Source organism: Canis lupus, chromosome 26 (assembly GCF_011100685.1).
Source record: "Canis lupus familiaris isolate Mischka breed German Shepherd chromosome 26, alternate assembly UU_Cfam_GSD_1.0, whole genome shotgun sequence".
In the NCBI taxonomy this organism is placed as follows: domain Eukaryota; kingdom Metazoa; phylum Chordata; class Mammalia; order Carnivora; family Canidae; genus Canis; species Canis lupus.
In genome coordinates, this window is record NC_049247.1 from 4,496,126 (window position 1) to 4,502,092 (window position 5,967).

The window sequence follows — 5,967 nt, forward strand, 5'->3', positions numbered from 1 at the left end:
CCACTCTGGGTCTGCAGTGGAATAAATAACAAACAGTTCTGAGGCGATGAGGGAGGCAACTATTAAGGCCCAATCTCCAAAAAAAAATAATATATTTGGGGAATAGTTTGCAAAGATACGTTTTGGAGGAGACAAGGGTTTTTAACTCAAAGGGATGCTCACCAGAAACTTGCTCATTACATGGAGATTGGAAAAAAATACTAATAATCCATCATGGAAAAGGAGTTTTGCTGTATCTGGAGCTTGTTTACTTTCCTACCAGGGAAGAAAAAAACTCATCAGTCGTGTGTTCACGGTGACTTTATTTGTCACAGCCCAAAAGAAGGATTAGTTCAGGTGTCCTTCAGCAGGTGAGTGGGTCAGCAGAAGAGCATCCACACCAGGGCACACTCCAGAGCCATATCCAAGGAGCAGAACATTGAGACACATGATTACTTGGAGGGATCTCCAGGCTATTATGTTGTGTAGCGGGGGGAAAAAATCCAATCCTGAAAAGTCATTTACTATGTGATTCCATATATATAATGTTTTTTGAGCTGACAAAAATTTTAGAAAAGGAGAGGCTGTTGATGTGGGGAGTAAAGGCAGAAGTTAAATACAGAGAAATTTAAATGTCCTTATAACCTGCAGCCCATTGACAAATACTTGAGTCAGGCAGAGTGTAAGTTTCCTCCAAGAAGCTCCCAACTGTCTTAATGTTGATGCCTTGCTAGAGGGAAAAACCACCTCAGCTTTACTGTTAATAGCAAGGCCTCTAGTATCCTTGGGTCTTCTTTAGTATATGAAAATCGTTTTAGAAACTTCCCTGTCTTTACCTCCCCCAGCTCCATAGTATACAACCAGTCATCCCTCACAAGCCTGGGGCAGCAGCTCTTCCTGGCCACGGGTCCTGTCCCCATGCTTTAATAAAACTACCTTTTTCCACCAAAGACATCTCAAGAATTCTTTCTTGGCCCATCGGCTTTGATCCTTAACATCTTTTCCTACATCACACACACACACACACACACACACACACATGCAGGCACACAAAGGGGTACAAGATGAGACATCCCAAAATGTGCCACTTTGGCAAAAAGATTATTTTGAGTTAAAAGTAGTCAAAACCCAGCATATGCAGGAAAGGCTCTCTGCCTCCCCCAGAACTACCTACACTGACCTTGAAAAGGAGAGTCTGTCTAGGGAGGACAAGCTTTCATGAGGCCCCCGAGACCCCACAACCCAAAGGAATTCATCTGCATAATAGAATGACCTCGTTTTTCCAAATACCTGCTTTCACCTTCTTGCCAATGAGATTTCTCAACTTGGTATCCTCAGACTCCCACTTTTTCCTTAGATCACAGAAGCTTCCTGTTGCCTTATTGTCTGGGGAATTGCCTGTATGCATGGATTCCTCATAGGTACGCCCATTAAATTTGGTTTTCCCCTGTTCATTTGTCTTATGTCTGTTTGATTCCCAGTCCAGCTAGAAGGACCACAGAGCAGAGAGAGGTCTTCCTCCCCAACACACACAGACACACAGCTGGCTACATGTGTAACTGGTGGAGGGGAAGTAAAATCTGGGAGCTGCACAAACCCCAATGTCCTAATTGTGATGTCACAACTGTTACCATTGCAGGGTGCTGGGCAAAGAGGACAAAGAATTATTTCTTGTGGTGATAAAACTATTATTTCTTGAAACTGCCTATGCTATGCTTTTTAAAAGACATAAAAAATTATCTCAAAGAACTTTGTGTCCAATCATGATACAAACAACAGACAAGCCAAGTTTGAAGGGCATTCTATCCAATACCTGACTAGTACTCCTCAAAACTGTGAAGATCATAAAAAACAAGGAACATCTGAGAAAGTCAGCCAAAAGGAGCCTAAGGAGACCAGACCACGGTATGTAATGTGATATTCTGAATGGGATCCTGGCACAGAATGAGGACATTAGGTAAAAATTAAGGAAATTGAAATAAAAATGGACTTTAGTTAATAATGTGTGGATACTGAACCAAAGGTTATGATTTAAAAATACTGTAGAGATTAAGATGTTGGGGTGCTTGGGTGACTTAGTTGGTTAAGCATCTGCCTTTGACGCAGATCATGATCCCAGGGTCCTGAGATGGAGTCCCACATCAGGCTCCCTGCTCAGCGGGGAGCCTGCTTCTCCCTCTCCCCCTGCCACTCCCCCTACTTGTGTGTACAATTTCTCTCTCTGTAAAATAAATTTTGAAAATTAAAAAAAAAAGAAAGACATTAAGAAGTTAAGGCTAAGGAAACCAGGTATGGGGTATATGGCAACTCTGCACTATCTTGGCAACTTTTCTGTACATTCAAAACTATTATAAAATCAATTAATTTTAATACTATATTTTGTAATTAATTATTAAGTAAATTGCCATTGTCCATTTGGGGATAATGTCAAAGCACATGGACCAACTCTGTCCTAATGACACCAGGATTCCCTTTACTAGCTGCCATGAAAACCATTTGTAGCCATAGTAGGCTTCACGCATCCTCCATGAAAATGGTTGTTTCATTACCATAAAAAGCAGTATTGGGGAGCTCCCCAGTGAAGCCACCAAACAGAATCCATGCTGGCATCCATTCTTTCAGGGTGGCTGAAGTGACACTGAGAAGAAATTCTTGTGAGCATTTAGTCCACACACACAAAAAATTATAAGCTAAAATATTGACTCTAAGCATGAAAGCTGTATGAAATGTTTTGCTAACAGTGTTCCCAACTTAGTCCTCTGGCACAGCGGTGACATTTGCTGGGAAGGAAATTAAATTTTGCTTTCTTACCCACATGATTCGGAGCCTTGGTAATGGGGTAAAAAAGTAACAGGGCGAATATGATGGTGGTCACTACCAGGCTGTCTTTAGGTTTCAGGGGGTAGGACTTAACAGGATAGTTATAACTATAGATTGTTCCAAACTCAAAATCTGAAGATGTAAAGTCTATAGTAGGTGTGTGTCCTTGGAGGATTCAGGTCACCACATTTAGAAAGGAGGAAGGCTGAAATTTCCTGGGAAAACAAGAATGAGCTTCATTTCTCAGCTCCTGCTTTCTTTCTTGATATATTTGCTTGTTCACTCCCCACTAAAATAAGAGAGATTTTGGTGTACGTTTTAATGTACTGTGAATTGTCTTTGGGAATCTATCAGCAAATAGCAAATATAAACATGTATTAATAAAGGAATATCCTACGAACCAATGAGTTGTACTGCTCTGTGATTTAATATATGGGTCGTAAAATTTCATTCACCTTGTTCCTATTTTCCATGGCACGTCCTCAAAGGGGGGATTATTCCGCCAGTAGCTAATTCACCATGGCCAGGAGCAGAAGCCCGTGCTGTTATTCTAATCACCCCAAATAGAAGAGACAGACTCTTCGTGTGTTAAGATGAATTGACTGGAACCATCTACCACTTTTCCCTTCCTGGGCCTACTTCTAGGCCAATTATAGCGAATCACTTACTTCAAGCATTATGTGGGCTTAGGCCAGGCCGTGAAGTTCAAAAGGTAAAGAGACAATACAAAAAAGAAGGAGATCTATTTCTTATTACACAGTATTTTCAAGTACAGAAGAACGCACTTGATTTAATATAGCACTCCCTTCCCTGAGCGCAGGAACATATGCCCAAAGCAATAAGCACCAGATCCATCCTGCAGCAGGATGAAATTAGCCTTAATATGCCATTAAAGTGTTATTCAAGTTTGGCATTTTACAAATCCTCTGGATTGAATCTCCCCATTTGCAGTCCTGAAATTTGGGCAATGATATTAGCAATAGAGGAACAGCAAAGATTACTGTTTTCATTCCCATAAGTTAGGTAATAGAGCATATTGTCATATCAGTAAACAAACCCCTTGGACTTGCACGTGGGTTTATCAGTGTACCCTCTGGGATATAATAAAGGTAATCAAAGGAAGTATTTTCCATGGGTAGCCTCAGTTGTCTGACACTTTGCTCCTGGCTTTGACTCCCAAAATTAAGCTGAAGAATATACATGCCTTTGCTACTTTGGTTCACATTTACCCTAGATTCCCCCTTTGGGTGATACACCAGCTTGAAGCAATTGTTTGAAGTGTGATTTCCAGTGAACCGTAATTTATCTGGAAAAAAGAACCAAATTTAACATCATCAAGAAAGTCTTTTGGAACACTACAAGTTTAGAAATGCCCAAATACTCAGGAATAGGAAAACACTGACTTCTCTTTGGGGTGGGGGTGGGGTGGCGAATGACAAACAGTGGGAGTATGGGTTCAACAAAAAAAAACCTCCTAGGATTTTTTCTTTGACCTCCTAGGATTTCTGGAAAGTGTTATTAAAAAAAAAAAAATCGGGAACCCTGGGTGGCGCAGCGGTTTAGCGCCTGCCTTTGGCCCAGGGCGCGATCCTGGAGACCCGGGATCGAGTCCCACATCCGGCTCCCGGTGCATGGAGCCTGCTTCTCCCTCTGCTTATGTCTCTGCCTCTCTCTCTCTCTGTGACTATCATAAATAAATAAAAATTAAAAAAAATCTATATTTTCACAAATGAGAGAGAAAATTTAACTTGATTCTCTTACTATAAATAATACCATGACAATTACTTTTAATGTCTTTACCTACTCATTGCAATTGCTGTATCAATTCTTGGATGGTTTGATTGATTGTTTGATTGATTGATCTCCTCATTACTGGTGAGCTGTTCTGGTTCTTTGCACGCCTAACAGCTTTGCTTTTGTTTTGTTTTGTTTTGTTTTGTTTTTTTCAGCTTTTGACTTGATGTCAGACATTGTGAATTTTACCTTGTTGGCTGCTGGACATTTTTGCATTTTAGAAATCTTGAGCTTTGCTCTGGGATATGGTTCAGTTACTTGGAAACAGGTCTTGCTTTTGAGATTTGTGAGCTGAGCAAGGAACAAGCCCAAATGAAAGTTAATCATTCTCCACTACTGAGGAAAGACCCCTGGGCAGACTTTACCCAGTCCCGCGTGAATCCTAGGGTTTGCTAATCTGGCTGATGGAGACAGATGCCATTCCCAACACTATATGTGCCAAGCCTGCTGGCTCCGGTTCCATCTGGCAAGTCTTTGCTCACACACATGCTTTAACCTCACACATGTGAGCTGTGTACTCGAGGGGGGCTCTAGGCACACCTACAAAGCACTGTCTCTGCCTGGTCATGTGTCCTCCAAGCTCTAAGCTTGGTTTTCCCCAACCCCTGCCTCTGGGGAAATCTATGATCTGGGGCTCCGCAAGCCCCAGAGGGCTCCCCACAAGCCCCAGAGGGCTCCCCATCCCACTCCACGGTCAGGAAACTCAACACAGCTACCTGGAGCAGGTGTAGGGCTCACCATATGTTCCATGTCTCTCTGTCCTTTGTTGTTTATCTACTTTTGGCATCCTACACATGTTTCAGATATTTCTAATCTGGTTTTTAGTTGTTGCAGCTGGGAGACTAAATCTCATGCTTGTAGCTCCAATTTGGCTGAAAGGTGAAGTTCATTATTAAGGTGATGAAGACTTAAGGTGAAGACTTTATTAATAAGATCCTTCATTTGCTGAGGCAGAGGTTTTAAAACCAAAGACCCTTAAATGAACCCCTCCTACTGAAGACCAATCTAAAAGGTGCACTTCCTTGAAACTCAGTCTCAGGCAGCTGGGTGACACAGCGGTTTAGCGCCACCTGCAGCCTGGGGTGTGATCCTGGGGACCCGGAATTGAGTCCCACGTTGGGCTACCTGCATGGAGCCTGCTTCTCCCTCTGCCTGTGTTTCTGCTTCTCTCTCTGTATTTCTCATGAATAAATAAATAAAATCTTAAGAAAAAAAAAAAAAAAAACCTCAGTCTCTCCAAGACATCGAAGATTTAACAACCAAGATGGAAATGTGACTTTTGACTCCTTATGGATGCTACCAAACTGACCAGTATTGTTAACAAGTAGCAGCCTTTAGCAACTTGTATTCTCCTTTCAAGGATCAGCCTCTATC

The 5,967-nt window shown here is 41.9% G+C and overlaps 1 long non-coding RNA gene across 1 annotated transcript; it reads right to left on the reverse strand.

Moving 5' to 3' along the window:
• Positions 1 to 282: 282 nt before the first annotated feature.
• On the reverse strand, positions 283 to 1,564 carry LOC102155781. The gene is made up of 2 exons (XR_005379085.1): positions 1,270 to 1,564; positions 283 to 536 (listed from the first exon to the last, which is right to left on the reverse strand). It is a non-coding gene; the product is annotated as an uncharacterized LOC102155781 (long non-coding RNA).
• Positions 1,565 to 5,967: the final 4,403 nt, after the last annotated feature.